This window comes from Carcharodon carcharias, chromosome 18, assembly GCF_017639515.1.
Source record: "Carcharodon carcharias isolate sCarCar2 chromosome 18, sCarCar2.pri, whole genome shotgun sequence".
In the NCBI taxonomy this organism is placed as follows: domain Eukaryota; kingdom Metazoa; phylum Chordata; class Chondrichthyes; order Lamniformes; family Lamnidae; genus Carcharodon; species Carcharodon carcharias.
This window is the reverse complement of record NC_054484.1, coordinates 91275904-91293872: the sequence shown is the minus strand read 5'-3', so window position 1 is coordinate 91293872 and position 17969 is coordinate 91275904.

Sequence of the window (17969 nt, the reverse complement as noted above, 5' to 3'; positions counted from 1 at the left end):
AAAATTAACAAACGGGTGTAAATAACATCCAAGGTAGAATTAAGAGCTAGGTTGTAAATGGCAACAATAAATACTATTGGTCTAGATACATCCCAATAAAATGCAGTTAATCCCCTCATGAAATTTCAAGATTGTGAATGCTTGAAGTAGATACTGCTGTGTAGTTGATTCCTGTCTCTGGCTTTGAACAAGCCTTATATTGTGGAGGATGCAACGAAGATGAAATTCGGAACAGATGTGAAACACCTTCTGATTCACTATTGCTGATTTATATTCTCATCCAGACTTAAAATGATCCCCGATAAATGAGGAAAACTAATGTCTCTATAAAAGCACTTGTCTATATACTGATATACAGACTTTGTCCCATTATAACTACTTAAGTTAACAACTATAACAAATGGCCAAAATGGACCTCTCCTCTAGAAAATGGTAGCATTGCCAGAGTTACAAGGTGTATTGCAGACTCAACACAATAGTGATATTCATGGTCATGAGCTCGATAGTGCAAACAGAAGCGAGAACCACCTACTCCCGTTCTCTCTGGCAGACATTGCAACAGGGACATGTCTGATATGTTTTTGATGGGCACAACATCAGGCATGGAACAACCCCACCAGAAATATTGAGGTAGAAGAGATTTTATTTAGATATCCTTCCCCTTTGTACCAGAAGTATAATGTTTCTGGATTTTGACATGTAAATTGGTAACTATAGTTGCTTGGCTCCATCTTTCATTGCTAAGTTATGTAAGAGAACAGGTGAAAGTTCAGTCTATGTTTTTGCATTCTTAAACTCCCTTTGTTGAGTCCTGTTTGTACTTTATTTTTGATTAAGCGCAACAATTTCATGGAAACACCATCACCTCCACATTCCCCTCCAAGTCACACATCATCCTGCTTTGGGCTTAGATGGCTCTTCCTTCAACATCATTGTGTCAAAAGCTTGGAATAACCCCACTGTTGGAGCATGTTCAGCACAAGCAGCTGATTGGATAGCTCTGTGGATCTTTGAACGACTGGGAATAGGCAACAAATGCAGATTTGTCAGTTAATCCTGAGAGAAAAAAAATAAAACTTGGTTTTCACCCATTTGTTTTGGCAATTTAAAATTGGGAGTCCCCCTTTATTTATGTTATTTGGAGGAAGAAAAAAAGAGGAAGAACAGAGTGATGCCAGGCAACACAGGCTACAGATTACAGCAGAGGAAGACTGTGTCCACTTGCCATTACCCCTCAAATTGCATAGAGACATACAGGGACTTGTCTATGGAACAGAGCGCGTTTGGGTTAAGGTTTAATGGGGGAGCTTATAAAGAGTTGTGTCACGCGTGATGCATTGTAACCTCCAACCATAGACACAGCGTTGCAAGTAGCCAGGAGAAGAAGCTTCAATGCTTCAGTTTCATCCGGTTGCAAAAAGGGAATCCTAGAAATATCAGTCAATCTTCAGTACAAAGATGTGTCAAGCAAATGGCTGATCTATTGTTTGACAGAGTAAATAAATGCATTATTTTCTCCATCGCCAGCTGGTAACAGTATAAGGGGGTATTGCAATTTCAAGCAGCAGGTTTCCTTAATATTTTAAGCATCAATGACATTGATGATATCATATCTGCGTGTTCATAGAGTTATAGAAATTTACAGCATCAAAGGGGCCATTCGGCCCTTCTTGTCTCTGCCGGCAAAGACATCCAGCATAATCCCAAATTCTAGTTCTTGATCCATGGCCTTGCAGGTTACAACATTTTAAGTGGACACCCAAGTGCTTTTTAACTGTTAGGAGGGTTTCTGCCTCTAGCACCCTTTCAGGCAGTGAATTTCAGATCCCCATCACCCTCTGGGTGAAATGATCTCCACTTGAATTCCCTCTAAACCTCCAGCCTCTTACTCTAAATTTATGCCCTTTGATAATGGAGGACTCAACCAGGGTGAATAGAATCTTCTTATCCACTTTATTGACAGCCCTCATAATTTTACACTCGTCAATTAAATCTCCTCCCCTCAGCCTCCTCTGTTCCAAGGAAAACAAACCTAGCCTATCCAATCTTTCCTCATAAATAAAATTCATGAACGGCAGTAGTTATTACCTATTAATGTGCAACCAACATAGGATTTTGGTAGAAGTGCCCATCATCCATCACTCATGATAACTGCATTTAAGACAATCCATTGTGCCTCCATTATTTGAATTACTAGGGAAAGTGCAAGTTGGCTCCTATGAGACCAATTACCCTGTGCCATCCTGGCTCATAATAGCTTTATAATGGTCACATACCCCTACAAATCAGGGGATATTCTATATTATAACCTAGTTAAAGCTCTCCACGACATCATAGTCCTTTGTACGCTGCACAACTTTGGCATTCAAAGAACCATCAATATATAGTATCCAGAGAAGGATGATAACCAACAGCGGTGGGGTGATCACCCAGACAAGAAGGAGCAAACTGAAGATGCAACCGCTGAAGCGTTATTTCCAGTTTCTGGAGACATTCACTGAGGCTCATATAGAAGAGACCTTCTCCATATGTCAATGTATAGCAGGTATTAGATATGTGCATCATATTCCACAAAATCGACAAAGATTTGTTAGGATAATTTCATTCAAGGATCTTAAAGAAGAGCACTTAAAGGGGAAAGAAGCTGCTTTGAAGTGCAACCTGCTCAATAATGGGATATGTGGGATGCATTTAAATGCTGTGAGAGGCAGATAACCCATGAAATCTCAGTACATTGGATTCATATGAGGCAATGCTGAGTTCTCCTAACTTCAGGAACATGGGGAGTGAGGTGGTTAAATAATTCCCATGCCTACTAGACTGTGTTGTCAGCATTCCTTGCCTACAACACTTGCCTTTTCCTAATCGACACTTAAGCTATCCACCATCTGCCATTCCCAAGAAAGGCCTCCCTCCCCTTGGCATATTTGCTTTAACAAGATCTCAAGGGCCCCATTCAAAACTCAGGGCATCCTGTGACAAATATGTTTGAAAGTAAATATGTCTATAAGTTGTCAGATTGTCATACATAAAGCTGCTGTGAGTTACAAATGTGTTACTTATGTTGGGCGTTTGCCCACAGAATGTTAATGCAGTGAATATTAACACCTCTGTGTCAGCCAACAACTTGTGGAACTTGTGGATTTAATCTACTCATGAACCACAGCAGAGCCTGTGAACTCGTGATTGGAATGACAGCAGGCAGAGTTTCCTGACTGCAGCAAGATTATTTCTCTGGCAAAATTCAATTGGGCGAGGTTAGTCACACAACATCAATGTGATACCTAAACTCAATCCCAGTTATTTACAGCAGCATGTCTTGAATTAGATAACCCCAAAGTGCATGACCTTATCAAGCAAACATTGACATTAAGGTACATAAGGAGACTTTAAAACAAGTGAACAAAGGCTTGGACTAAGAGGTAGGCTTTAAGGAGTGTCTAAGTGCTCAATAAGGTTCGTTCCTTCATCATCCTTGGGTCAAAATCTTGTAAATCCCTCCCTAACTGCTCTATGGGTATACCTACACTACATGAGTTGCAGCAGCTTAAGGAGGTGGCTCATCACCTCTCCAAAGGCAACTAGAGATGGCCAATAAACCCTGGCCTTGCCAGTGACACCCACATCCCAAGAATAAATTAAACTAGTGAGAGTTAGAAAGATGGAGAGGTTCAGGGAGGGAATTGAGAAGCTTAGGGCATAGGCAGCTGAAAGCACAGTGACCATTGGGAAAGTGATGAACTTTACCCTATTAGGCTGCCATTCTGACAGGGTTTTCACACTCAGAGCACCACAGAGATTCTGGAACCAATTAGATATTTGCTCCATGTCTGGTTGAGCGATTCCCTTTCTCCAGACCTTCTTGGAGATCTTGCTGTCCAAAAATTCTAGTATTGAACATTAAGGCTTCCCCAGGACCAGGGAACTATTTTCCCACAGCCTGATCAGAGATCCCAGGTGAACACTGAGGCAAAGACCTTACAATTGAAGTCTTCGTACAGATATGTCCTCCTTGTCATTCTTCTATTCTTCTTTCTCAGGACATTGTTCCATTAACTCAGTGATACATTGGGCTGAATCCCAGGCTGGGGGAGGGAAGACAACATCACCACGAGTGGGGGTGAGTGCTTTGATTGAATTCCCTGAAGGCAGACAGTTGTCTCAGGGAGCTGTAGTCCTCCAAATAATAAAATAAAGCACACAAAGGCTGCAAAAAGTGTCCATGCAGCAGAATCAAGCGCCTGAAAGCATACCTCCTAAAAATGCAGTCCCTAGATATTTCTTTTTATTTTATATCCTAACAGAGATTTCATCCCGACCTTGGATGAGGTTTCATTAGAAATGTAGAGGCTGCCTGGCCGTTTGGCCCATCTGCTAACAGTAAGGCTGGACAGGCCACAAAAAATCACTGACCGTTACGCTCTCAAAACCATCACATATCCACAGGGATCTCACTCACTGCCAGTTCAAGGGATATCACCATTCATTCTCTCACACATACCTTCATCTACCCTATGGATCATGTTCTCATCCGGTCCATGGCACCACTCAACACTGACACATGCTAAGAATCCTTCTCATCTGGCAGGCATCCTGCTTACACTTTCTCCATCTATATTCATGCAGGTCAAGGCGGCACACAACTAAAGGGAGAGGCCACAGAGTGGTGGAGCAATGCCCGATATCAAGATCCTCACAGACTTTGAAAATAGAGTCATCCAGCTGGTCGGTGATGATCTTGGACCATTCCTGTGCTCCTGATGAGGATGGCTGGGTGAGGACTCAGCTGTGCAACATCCATCAGACAACCATGCTCTGAGTGAGGACCCCTGTTCCGCAGTCTCCTTGTTATGAACGTTTAGAATTTTCACAATATTATTCTGGTTTAATGTAAAGTAGGTTTATGGGTGTGAGTGTAAAAGGTTCTGTCTGTGTGATTTAATTACACTGGAGTCAGGTAGACTGCAAATTTGAAATTATCAAAAGAAGTTATGTGTAGAAGTGTACTTGAAATGCTAATGTTTAATCATGGATACTGTGTCATCATGTAAGGTATGAAGGGGATTTGTACTTTTGGATAAGTGAAGGGGTGTTTAGATTTCAAAGGGATGTTAGGATGTTAACAACTAGCCAGGTAAGCAAGGCTAAGCAGTGTGTTTATTTTTCGTAAAGGTTACTGATAATATTGGCAACATGAAAGATTTTTATATTATGGGAAAGGTAAAGTTCCAAAGACATATGGAACAATGGAATTTGCATATTAAAGAGAGAGAAACATATATAAAGGAGAATGAAAGGCTATGTCGGTGGGTCAGATAAGATCTTACAGGAGTGTGTGAAACAACCATTGGGAAGCCTCCAGCCATTCCTGCAAATGTCTGCTGTGTCCAGTAACTAAAGTCAGAGAAAAGCTTTTGGGAGTTCCACTGTCAACTGGCACCGTGGTAACCTGCTGTTTTTTTTGATTTAAAATATATTTTGGACTATGTGTTAAAGGGGTGTGTCATCGGGAGTCATGTTAATTAGGAATTTTAGGGTTTGTTATAGCATCAAGTAATTGTAGCTTTATGTATGTGCTTGAAATCTTTTCTTTTGTTAACAAATATTTTAATTTAACTTTTTTTAATCACTAACAGTCTTAGCTCACTCATTACCTCTCAATTCAGTGCACACATCTTGTAATAAATACAAATTGCAAAACTGTTTTGACAGCATGGCCAAGTTTCTCTTGTGGATTTGGCTGTCTGGCACACATCATAACAACCCTGCCATGCACTAATTATCTCTCCTTGCTTTTGCAGCACATCTGGGAAGCAGCTGAAAGGGTCCACAAGTCAGTTCCTCGACTCCAGTCCTGAGGACAAGATGGAAAAGGAACCCACAGACACCAACACTGAAGACCCTTCACAGTACTTACCCACACCCTATACCAGCAGAGAGACACAGGCCTCAGTGTAAACTAATTCTGGAGTAGCCTCAGGGTCACAATCTGGTGAGGACATCGCACTGTCTGATCCATAGCAGGCTACAGCAGGGACTTCCCATTTTCCCACATTTGGAGAACTTCTGAATGCCAGAAGTCTGCTGAGTCTGAGTCAGATGATGAGCCTCTAGACTCAGTCATGTCACAGTTGCTGGAGCTGCAAAGGCAAGCTCGGGAACATCAGGAAGGGATGTCCGCTGCACTCCTCAGATTGCAAGGCACGATGGAGGAGTCCACCTGCCCTCAGTCTGGGGTGATAGCGCTGGCATGCCAATGCACCAAGGTCAACACGTGTAGAATGGTGGCCACATGGATGCCTTGGTCAAGGACATCGATCCTGCAATGCTGCAGGAGCTGCACTCCATCACTGAGGCACTTGCATACATCCATCAGTGTCAATGCAAGAGGGTGCAGGTATCTTGATCTCATTCCAGCTGCCCTTTCCTCTCAAGGAGTCATACTCCCTCAGGCACCCATAGGGAGGAGGATCAACAGGTGCACACCCTGGGCCTATCCACCCAGCTGACACTGGGAGTGTTCGGCCCATCCGAATCCCCTCTTCCTGTGACCCCAGCAGCTCCAGCTCCACACGCCAAGGAGGGTGCCACTGCCACACAACAGGACCCCGAAAGCAGGCTGGGGCCCTCCAGATCTCAGCTCTCCAGAGGAGGCCCACCATGGTCATCACAGACGGTGTAGCAGTCAGCAGGCTGCCTCCACCTACACTGTGGATGTTGGGGGAGCACCAAGATGTAGTGGCAAGGTTAGAAAGGTCAAGAAGATTTAGTTGCACAACATGGGCCTGGTGTTAATCATTTGTACTTAATGTTGACCACTGTAAACACACTCCCAAGAATGTCTCCTTGTCTATGGCTCCTTGATATAATGAGCAGTGTTCATGTCGATCAGATGTGAAACCTTGTTTCCTGCAAAAAACTAAGGCTACTGTCGCAGTCCAGGGCTCATCCCCTGTGCAGTGTGTAACCTTTTGAGCGCAGTGATTGTCTGGCATCAAAGTCACTGTCCAGATTAGTGATATGGGCACCTCCATGTGGTTTGTTTTTGCTGCAAGAGTCTCGTATCAAAGCGTCGCAGGGCTCCGTGATGTTCTCTGTGTGCTCTCAGCGCCTTAGAGGTGGGGTTGCCCCCTATCTCATCACCATTCCTGACAGGTGAAGGTGTAGTGCTGAAGGGGACAGGTGATGAAACCTGCTAAAGAATCGAGTTGTCTTTAAGTCCATGTGGCTGCTGTTTCTCAGCAGCATCTCTGTGACATGAGCCTCTTCATAGAGGGTATGTGCCCTGCCCTCAGCCAGACAGGTGTCAGATGTTCCCAGACGCAATGTGAAGATCTCAGGAGTGTCCTCACTTCATCTTGGCATCATCCTCCTGGAATCTTGCAGCAATGAAGGCCTCACGGCTATGCCTGCCTCGTCTGGCCAGTGCAATGGCCTCATCATCTGCACCCTCACTTTCAGCACTTCATCATCCTCATCCCCCTTTGACTTCCTCCTCATTAGAGGTGATGTGCAGCTCTTGCATCTCCTCATCACCCAAATCCTCCCCACTTCGCATTGCCAGGTTGTGTAGCATGCAGCAAGCCACTATGATGCGTGACACCATCTGAGGAGTGTGTTTCAGTGCTCTGTCAGATCTGCCCAGGCACCAAAACCTCATTTTCAGGATGCCAATGGTGTGCTCAACCAAACTCCGGGTTATGTCATAAACCTCGTTGTACCTTCTCTCACCAGGAGTCTGAGGCCTCCGCATGGGCATCATCGACCACATCCTTGTGGGTAGCTCTTGTTTCTGAGGAGCCAACCTTGCATCTTGTGTGGTCCCTGGAAGATGTCAGGGGTCTGAGATCTGTTGAGGATGTATGAGTTCTAGAAACTTTTGGGGGATATTGTACACACCTGCATGATCTGTTTGTTATAGTCACAGGCCAGCTGAACATTGAGAGAGTGGACAGCTTGCTGCTATGGAGATTCAAGACCCACATGGGTGCAGTCAATAGCACCCTCCACCTGTGGGAATCCAGAAATCTAAGCAAATCCCAACGCTCTTGCTTCCTTGCCTGACCTCTGTCGAAATTGACAAAGGTGTGTGCCTTGGCAAAAAGGGCATCCATGGCCTCCTGGATACATTTGTGGGTGGAGGCTTGTGAGATCCCGCAAAGGTCTCCATTGCAGCTGAGAAGGAGCCACTGCTGTGGAAATTGAGCGTGGTGGTAACATTAATTACCAATGGCAGTGGATGCCCTCTGAGTCCCCATGGTGCCAAATCCTGCAGAAGGTGGCATATCTGCATGACCAATTCCCTTGACATGCAGTCGCACATGCTCTGTCTACATACCTTGGGTCTGGTGATGTGCCTATGAATGACGGCTCAGTGGGGTTCATCTTCTGCACATGGAGGAGGCCATGCTGCACCTTGGTCTTCAGGGTTCTGCCCCTCCCTTTGGTGAGGCAGGTGCCTCCGTTGCATTCTTCTCCCTCTTCTCCCCTGCCTAAAAGCAATCAGGCGGACAGGGAGATCACCAGGCTCCATGGGTAGAATCTTACCTATGGCGGGTGGGCTGGGCGGGAGCGGGTGGGGGCGGGCATGGAGCTGATCACTGCCTGAGATCGGCTGCATGCCTCCAATTTACGTGTGTGGGCCAATTAAGGCCCCCATGTGTGCGAAAGAGCGCCGTGCCTCAGGGAGATTAGGTAGACAATAAAAGTTTTTAAATAATAAAATTAAAAATTATTTAGACATGTCCCCTCATGTGACTGTGTCACACGAGCTGGGACATGTTTGTGAAGTCAAGAAAGTTTATTTATTTATTTTATAAACGCTTCAGGGAAACTCATTCCGCCCGTGGATGAGGTTTCCTGAAAAAAGCGAAGGCCACTTGGGCTCTTCGCCTGCCCGCCAGCCTTAAGGTTGGACAGGCAGCATTCCTAACAACTTTAATTGTTTTTTTAATGGCCTTAACAGGCCGTTGACAGTTCAGCAGGTGCGCAGCCACCTCCAGCACACGCCCACCGAACAAAATATCGAAATTTTATCCGCCAGTGTATCAGGCCTGCCCCCGCACGCCCACAGCAATATTCTGCCCCATGTTCCTGATGGTTTCCTCACTGCAGTATCAAAGGGAGAGGCACAAGGGTCAGCAATTGTCTCCTAAGGATGACTCTTGGTCAAGTCATCGCCTGTGGCTGCCTCTCAAGGCCCTTAAACATATGCCGGAGAGTCCAGCCCACCACATGGATGCCCAGAGTTTAGTGTGTATGATGGCTCAACATGTCCAAACCCAGGGTCGCCCCACACCACACAGCCAAGTGGCGGCAGCTTCAGCCACTCTGCTGCATCCCAAACTCCCACCTCAGGCACAGGCATTTTCCTAACCTGGACTCGAAGGCTTCATGGTTTGCTTGTACCATGAAGGTGACTTTTCAATGTCAACTGAAACATAATACAAGGGACTAGTAGCATATCTCTCCGTCAGTGTTCGGTGGCCACTTTCCCAACAGGATCGCCAGGCTTGCACAGTCGCCCAATGGTTCTGCAGCACCATAGCACCCATTCGAGTTTGAAGTGTGTACACGAGGGTTTAACAGTAGAGGAGAAATTATTGACACCGTGAAATGTTAGTACTGCTTGAGTGGGCATAATTGCTTGACTAGGCTGACTCCAAGCATGTCAATTGAGCTCAAGCTAAGTTGCAGTGGAGAGCTCATGTTTGACATGTTTTTCCATAGTCCGGCCATTTTCTACCCCCCAGCCCCACCCATCCTGACCTCCCCCCCCACCCAGCATGTATTAGTGCTTAAACTTCAGTTGGTGCTGCCATGATCCAGGTACTTCAATAAAGAATTCATGTTATTGTTGCCCTTGCCCCAAGGTTGCCTTCTCCCCCTTCCCCCTTTGCACTGTAGCCCTTGCCCCAGCACCACAAGCCAACCATGAAGAAGCAGCTACGGAGACTTGTCTGTGCCCCCACCGAATACATGGAGCTGCTGAGATCATCATGAGCACTGCACAAAGTTGTGTGCACTTGCCTCAGAGTTCCCCTTGAACTTGAGATCACCAGGGTCACGCCTTATAAAGGCAGTTGTAAATCACACCATCAGGAAATCACGCCAATGTGGGATTTAAATTTGGTGTGGGGGGTGGGGGGGAATGATTCTGGCATGTGGCCACAATAATTAGATGTAAATTTATTACAATTAGTTTCCCGATGTTCTATGGTGGGAAGCGCAGCCCGCCAATGATGAAGGCAGTTGACAGTTACATCCTGGATTTATATCGTCAGGAAACGTGTCTCAGGCCTTCTTGTTAGATTCTCCGATCTCGCCATTGAACATGCCTGCTCTGAGCAGGGCTGGAAATTCCTGGCTTTTGAAGCTGAGATGAAAAAGTACACTCGATCATGCCAATTGGCACATGAATATTCAGCTCCATAAACCTAATTATATACCACAGTTTTAAACAGTTATTAAATATTCTCTACCATCCTTCTGAATCCTGTAACCATCACTTGAATCAGGAAGCACACAACACAGAATCATCTGAGAAAAAGAAATGTCAGTTGGATAGGAACTTTACAAACTGGCACTTGTTTAAAAGCATTCCACTTGAGGAATTTATTCCATTGCAGCTCAGACCATCCATTTCCTTAGAAAGATATCCCGAGTGTTCAATTCTCTGAATCGAGAACCTGGCTAAATTTAACCACCATCAGTATTCCAGATACCACATGAACAATTTTCCATCTATTTTTATGATACTGGATCTGTGTTCCAAATTTCAGTTATATAATACATGATCTTAGGCTTTTCAAACACTACTTATTCAAATGACTTGTCGACAGTTTCTGTGAAAGATTTGCATGACTTAAAGCCTGAAACCTTCTCTCTTCACCTAGCTTTCCTGTGATAACATTAGAAGTGTAACTTGCTTTCTGGAGCTTATGTGAAATTCCCATAATACCTTCAGTCTCTCAGATAAGCAGAATTGTACAGGCTAAAATAAGTAATCAGATTTATTTACGTATAAAAATGTCTTAACATTCTGTGATACCTGTGCAAAAATATTAACAATCTCGCAGGAAATTCCTCCATCTGATATGTACATGAAGTTTATTTAGAATATGATAAGTGGCACACTAACATCACAGTGCATGAGTTCCCTGCAATGTTCTTTTGGAATAGCATATCTGTCTGCCATATCTCTCTGGAAATAAATAAGCCCAATGACCATAGAGTTCAGAACAGCCTCCCAAAAAACCAAAAAAATAAAAAACAGCAAAGTTCACTTATATCCCTAATTCCTTTGAGGAGAAAACTATTATACAATCACTTCTGTTCTTCTATTTGGTGCAAATATACCAAGCATACCACAAGGATTGATAGAACAATAATATGAGCTCTTTATTTGAAGATAAGACAAGTGCATACAATGGTAATGGGAGGCTATGTGGAACACACCTAATCTGTAGGATTGCTGCTCTCTTCTGTTTACAGAGTACATTGATTCTACATCACATCCTGTCTTGTGGAAAGTGATGGATATCAATTTAAGATAAGCCCTTTAATGGTACATCACAACAATTATAATCAAGGAAACAATACTGTACTAACACTTAGATGTGCAGCAAAAGTTGATGTAAGGATTAGACTACAGCATCATGACAAAAATCCCACGGAATCCTGATAATAAACTGCCTTGCCTGTCTATGCCTTCCTTTCAGTGTTTTGCAGCCGCAGGATTGCTATACCTTCTGGCAAAAAGCACCTATCCAGCTCACTATAATCTAAAATGAACAACTTCATTCAAATTTGGACCTCTTGAAGACAGATGAAGCATCCCTTAGCAACCAATTAAGGTTTAGGAGAGGCAGTGGAATCTGCATGATCTTGACTACCACTGGTTTAATTCTGGTATTTGTCAGAATGAAAATACTTCAGGCCATCTGGCTCATCCGAAAGATACACTGAAATTGCTTTTGTGCTGGTTTCCGGCACCAAACAGGAACGAGGCCTGAAATGATCAACTTGGGGTCCAATTGAAATTGTTACTGGGGTGATCTTGTTGCTCCTCTAGAGAGAGTTTTCCCAATTGATTTAGGCTGCCTTTCTTAACAAGCATGGCCAGAGGGAGAGTTGCAATGGTTAAGCCATATCAGTGGAAGGGAATGCTCAGCAGGGCAGGCCTGGTGCTGTGAGTTCAGTTCAAAACAGCCCAGTTTCATCGAGACGCCTTAACAATAGGCACAAGGCCCCTCATCCACAATGTAAAGGGTGCCTGAAAAATGCCTGACTCCATATGGGGTCGGATGCATTTCCAGCATCTTTGAAGATTGAAAAATGACCCCCAAATTCATTGTTTGTGCCCCTAATTTTCTTCCAAGAAAATGGATGCAAGGTTTGATTTCTATCGAACTGTGTTCAATATCTGAACAAAAGGTGAAACTAAATTTAAATAACGTCAACAGTTTTGCAGCCAGAGGATTAAAGAGCCATCTATTTTTATACAACTGGATCATGTCTCAATTCCCAGCTGTGTAGTGTATTTTCCATTCATAAGCATTCACAGGACTAGGATGAATAATAATGTATCCTAAATCTGGAAGAGTTATTGCAGTGCTAGTGATAAAAATGCATCAATGGCAGTGGGCAAAGACCCAAAAGGATTTGACTTAATTAAGCAAAAGCAAAAGCCCTTCCAGAATATGTTCCTTTACCTGTTTTGAACAGGCCCAACAGAATGAGATGCTCCATGCAGGAACAGCAGACTAATAAACATTTGGTCTTGAAACCTCGTATAACATGGGTGTTTTGTCCAGTTTTGTAGTGACAAGTACCATTTCTTTTTACAGTTAAATTCAACAGATTCCTTTTAAGGGAGCATAATGACCCCTGAATATTATCTTTATTATTTGCAATAGCCAGTAATACAATGTTCAAATACATGATCAAAACAAGCAGCACGATGTTATGGAAAATATTTTTGATTGTTTCTTCAGGAATGAAAAAAAAAGACAATTAATATCCTTGCAGAAATAGTAATGTGCACCAGGCATTTCTATGATTTTTCAAATGGTAGCTTTGGGCTATTCTAGTAAATATTCACTTCCTGCCAAATGTCCCACAGATTTTGGAAGGATTTCAACATCAAAATAACATTTCACAAGTAGTGGTTGTAAGATAGACAGCGTAATAAAGGAAGAATATTTCCTTTGCGCGATAGCTGAAGAGAGTTGATAAAGCGTTGGTTTTCCATTTCCATCACATAAAATGTCAAAGGAAGTTCTCTAAAAGATTTTTCAGGTTTGGATTTTATGAGAGAAAGAAAATTATTATTTAATAGAGATTATTAAATGTCAGCCATGTCTCAGCTGGTAGCACTGTCACCTCTGAATCACAAGGGCTGAATCACAAGGAGATCCAGGGCTTGATCACAAAAATCAAGGTTGACACTCTAGAGCAATACATCCCAATACAATCTGTAATATCATGGCCTAGTATATCCCTCACTCGACCATTGCAATCAAGCCAGAGAATTAACCCTGGTTCAATGAGGTGTGTCGGGGGGATGCCAGGAGCAGCACCAGGCATACTTAAAAATGAGGTGCCAACCAGATGAAGCTACATGTTTGCATTGGAAGCATCATGTAATAGACAGAGTTAAATGACCCCACGAGCTATGGATCAGAACAAAGCTCTGCAGTCCTGCCATATCCTGTCGTAAATGGTGGTGGGCAATTAAACAACAGGAGGAGGAGATTCCAAAAACATCCCCATGCTTAAAGGTGGCAGAATCCAGCATGAGTATAAAAGATTTACAATTATTTTCAGCTAGGAATGAAGATTGGATGATCCATCTCAACCTCCTCCCGAGGTTCCCAGCATCAAAAATGCCAGTCTTCAGAAAATTCGATTCACTCCACATGGTGTCAGGAAATAGCTGATGGCACTGAATACTGCAAAGGCTATGGGCTCTGATACCCTCCTGGCTGCAGTACTAAGACTTGTACTCCAGAATGTCTGCGCCTCTAGCCAAGCTGTTCCAGTACAGCTACCTGACAATGTGGAAAATTGGCCAGGTATGTCCTCGACACAAAAAGCAGGACAAATCCAAGCCGGCCAATTACCGCCCCATTAGTCCACTCGCAATCATCAGCAAAGTGATGGAAGTAGTCTTCAATAGTGCTATCAAGCGGCACTTGCACAGCAATAACTTGATCATCAGTTTGCTTTCTAACAGAGGCATTCAGCTCTAGTCCTCATTACAGTCTTGGTTCAAACATGGGCAAAAAAGCTGGACTAAGAGGTGAGGTAAGAGTGACTTCAAGGCGGCACTTGACTGAGTGTGGCATCAATGAACCCTAGCAAAATTGAAGCTGCTAGGAATCAAGGGAAAAACCTCCACTGCGGTTGGAGTCATACGTAGCACAAAGGGAGATGGCTGTGGTTGTTGCAGGCCGATCATCTCAATCCCAGTTCATCACTGCAGGGGTGTCCGAGGCCTGAGTACCTCCAGCTGCTTCATTAATAACTTTCTCTCCAACATATGGTCAAAAGTGGGGATGTTCATTGATGATTGCACAATGTTCAGTGCCGTTTGTGACTCTTCAGATAGTGAAGCAATTCCTATGCAGTAAGACCTGGACAACATTCAGGCTTAGGCTGATAAATAGCAAGTAACATTTGCACCATTCTAGTGCCAGGCAATGATCATCTCCAACAAGAGAGAATCTAACCATCTCCTCTTGACATTCAATGGCATTACCATCACTGAGTCCCTCATCATCAACAACATGGGAGTTACTGGCTCCCAGTTAACAACATTTCTATTTTAAAATTTCCAACCTTCTTTTCAAATCCCTCCTTGGCCTGGCCTCTCCCTATTTCTGTAATCTCCTCCAACCCCACAACCTTTGAGATGTTTGCACTTCCTTAATTCCGGCCTCCTGAGTGTTCCCAAATTCATTAGCTCCACCATTCATGCCTATAGACCTAAGCTCTGGAATTCCCTCCTTAAATCTTTCAGCTTCAATACCTCCCATTCCTCCTTTAAGATGATGCTTAAATGGCAAATATCTGTAAAAGTGAGATTGACTGTGTACTTCCCAGTTACAGAAACTGGCCAGCCTCCTAGGTGTGTATATTTATCATGTCCTGCTGCTAACCTTGATTAGTTGATCAGTTGAAGCAGATTTTAAACTGTGTACCATAGGAAATTGCCTGGTGATATTCTTTTATCATCCACGATACTCTTTAATCCCAAGCACTTCAGGCATGACCATGTGGGAATATAGAAAAATGTTCCCCCCACCCCCCCTCCTTGGGGGGGAAGTGCAGGAGTGGGCGCGCCCTCTGATCAGTGCTCCCACCCGTGGATGAGGTTTCATGCTTTTTCTGAAGCCCGCCTGGGCTCCCGGCCACCCCGCCAACCTTAAGGCAGGTCCATTAATTACCTTAATTAGTTTTTAAATGGCCTCAATAGGCCATTGACAGGTCGGTGGGCGCACAGCTGACTCAGCTAAGACCCCGCCGACGTGAAAATGGAAAGGACGTGGGGTGACGTCAGCAGTTCCGCCTGAAGTTATTTTACCCGCCGGTGAGCGGGCCCCGCCCCCTGTTCGCCGACCGAGAAGATAAACATGCACTCAAATGCTGAAATGGATGTGAGCATGTATGCAAATGCACAGATAAGTACTTTTACACACAGGCATGTTCACCTTCCTTTAAGTACAGACACATACATGCAAATGCATACCCATCTGCTTGAAGATGCACAAATACATTTGGGGCACATGCACTCTCATGAACAGGCATGGATACATGCTACTTTGAGCTTTTGAGTTACCATTAGGCTATACCCACTGAAGCTTTTATCTGTTCACTCAACTATTATGAAACAGATTGTAACAGTTATGGTTACGGTTCCAAATATGATTTCTGCAAAACTTGATTCTATTTCTTTAATTACATCACTCTTTTCTTTGATTTTCGAATTCTGGTACAATAACTGTGAACATTTATTAAATAAAATGTCATATTGTAATGGTCGGATTTAAAGCTTTTTAATAAATGCTTTCACTGTTCTGTTTCCTGGCAACGTTGCAGAGTTATTAATGATTTGTCTGAAGTTGAGCAGTTGTAACACATCATGGATATGATAATTTGTCAAAGTTTTAAATATCAAAACTCCTTTCAAGTAAATACTTTATTTGGTTTTATATAAATAACTGTGCCAAAGAATGTAATGCAACCCTTCTTGAGGCGGTGCACAATTAGTTTACACACACATGAGAACAAACAGCTTGCAGCTGCATGTATTTTATGGTTGAATGATTGCTCTTGACCTTTTTCACAAGTGACTATATTTATTATTACGGCATGCATGTTTGGTCTGATAACTTAATATCACAACCATCTCAGCTCTTTTCAGTATTATACCCCGTTAAACATGCTTGTCAGAAAACCTTACTTCGGCAGGTCAAGATGCACCTTCAAGCTAGGGAATTGAAGTTTTGTTCTATGAATTAAGTTAAAAGTCATGGAATCAAAACAGTTAACCTATTGCTTATGGAAACTGCAAAGTTCTAACATCATCTGGCAATGGGAATGGACCTAACAGAAAATAAAAACCTTGTGTGGCCACTCAAAGAGGCAGCAGCTCTCAGGAAAGTGTGAATGCTTCTTTCTGTCAGCATTTCAGAGGTTACAGACAAGAAACAACTTGTCATTGCCAACCGGTGAAGGAATCATCTAATCAGTTCCACTTCATTATACCATTAAAACTGCTGGAGGATATTTGCATTGTTGTATATTAGTCACCATTCATTTCGGGATTCTCGAGAAGCAAAGCAAACATTTTAGGCTGCTCACTGTACCAATATAGCCTTTCATTAAACATTTTGTTAGTTGTGTATGAATCCTTGTTATATGACAGTTTTACGCAGTTATAATAAGGCATGTACACTGACCTGGCACCAGTTTAGGAATTGTGCAGGAGACACTTAGCCAGGAAACAATTCATTGAAAATGTGGCCAGAAATAAAATACTGTAAATCATTGTAATTTTCAAAAGCCCCGTTTAAAAAGATAATGATGGATCAAAAAAAACTCTTTAGATCAAAGATGTCGGATTTGCTGCCCCAAACCCTGACAATCTGGCCCTTCAAGCCCAGCCAGGTCAGTCCTATTTGTGCTTGGGCATCATATTTTCTTTTTTTGAATTGTGTGAGCTTGATGTTTTGCAAAAAGCTGCCTCATTAATTATATGTCCAAATCAGAACACTTAAAATCAGCAATTCAGGAGAATGCAAATTAATGCAAACATGCATTCAAAGTACATGTAGCACTCCCAATGCACTGTGGTTCCAGCTATATGCCACACACAGCTACATGGTACATAGCTGTATGGTACATGCCAACCTGATACGCAGCTGTATGGTACACAGCCACATGGTGCAGAGCTCCACGGCACACACCATATGGTATACAGCTGAATGATACACACTTGTATGGTACACAGCTAAATGCCAATATGTACATGGTACACAGCTGTATGATACACTGCTGTCTGGTACACAAAGAAAAATGAGGACATGCCTCTCTCAGATCAGCAGTTGTGCTTTCAGTAATCACATGGTCGTTGCGAATTTAATAAGCTCACTACCCATTTCTAGTCAATCAGCATTCATTTTAAACTTTGATTACAAATCACTTTCCTGTAGAGTTGTTCAATTATTTTTTACAGTTATTGTTAATTATGAAAAGAAGTTACACCTAAAAATTGTCACAGAGCTTTAGAGTAAATGATCACATCCACCCTGGGGAAATAAGAAGACTATCAGAGGGTGAATAGTGATCATTATGGGTGATCTAAATTAGCCATTTGAGCCAGTGGATTAATGATGGGAATCTTTCATAACCACTGGGATAAATTTCCCTTGTTATGACTTGTGTGCTGACTGGTGGAGTGGATC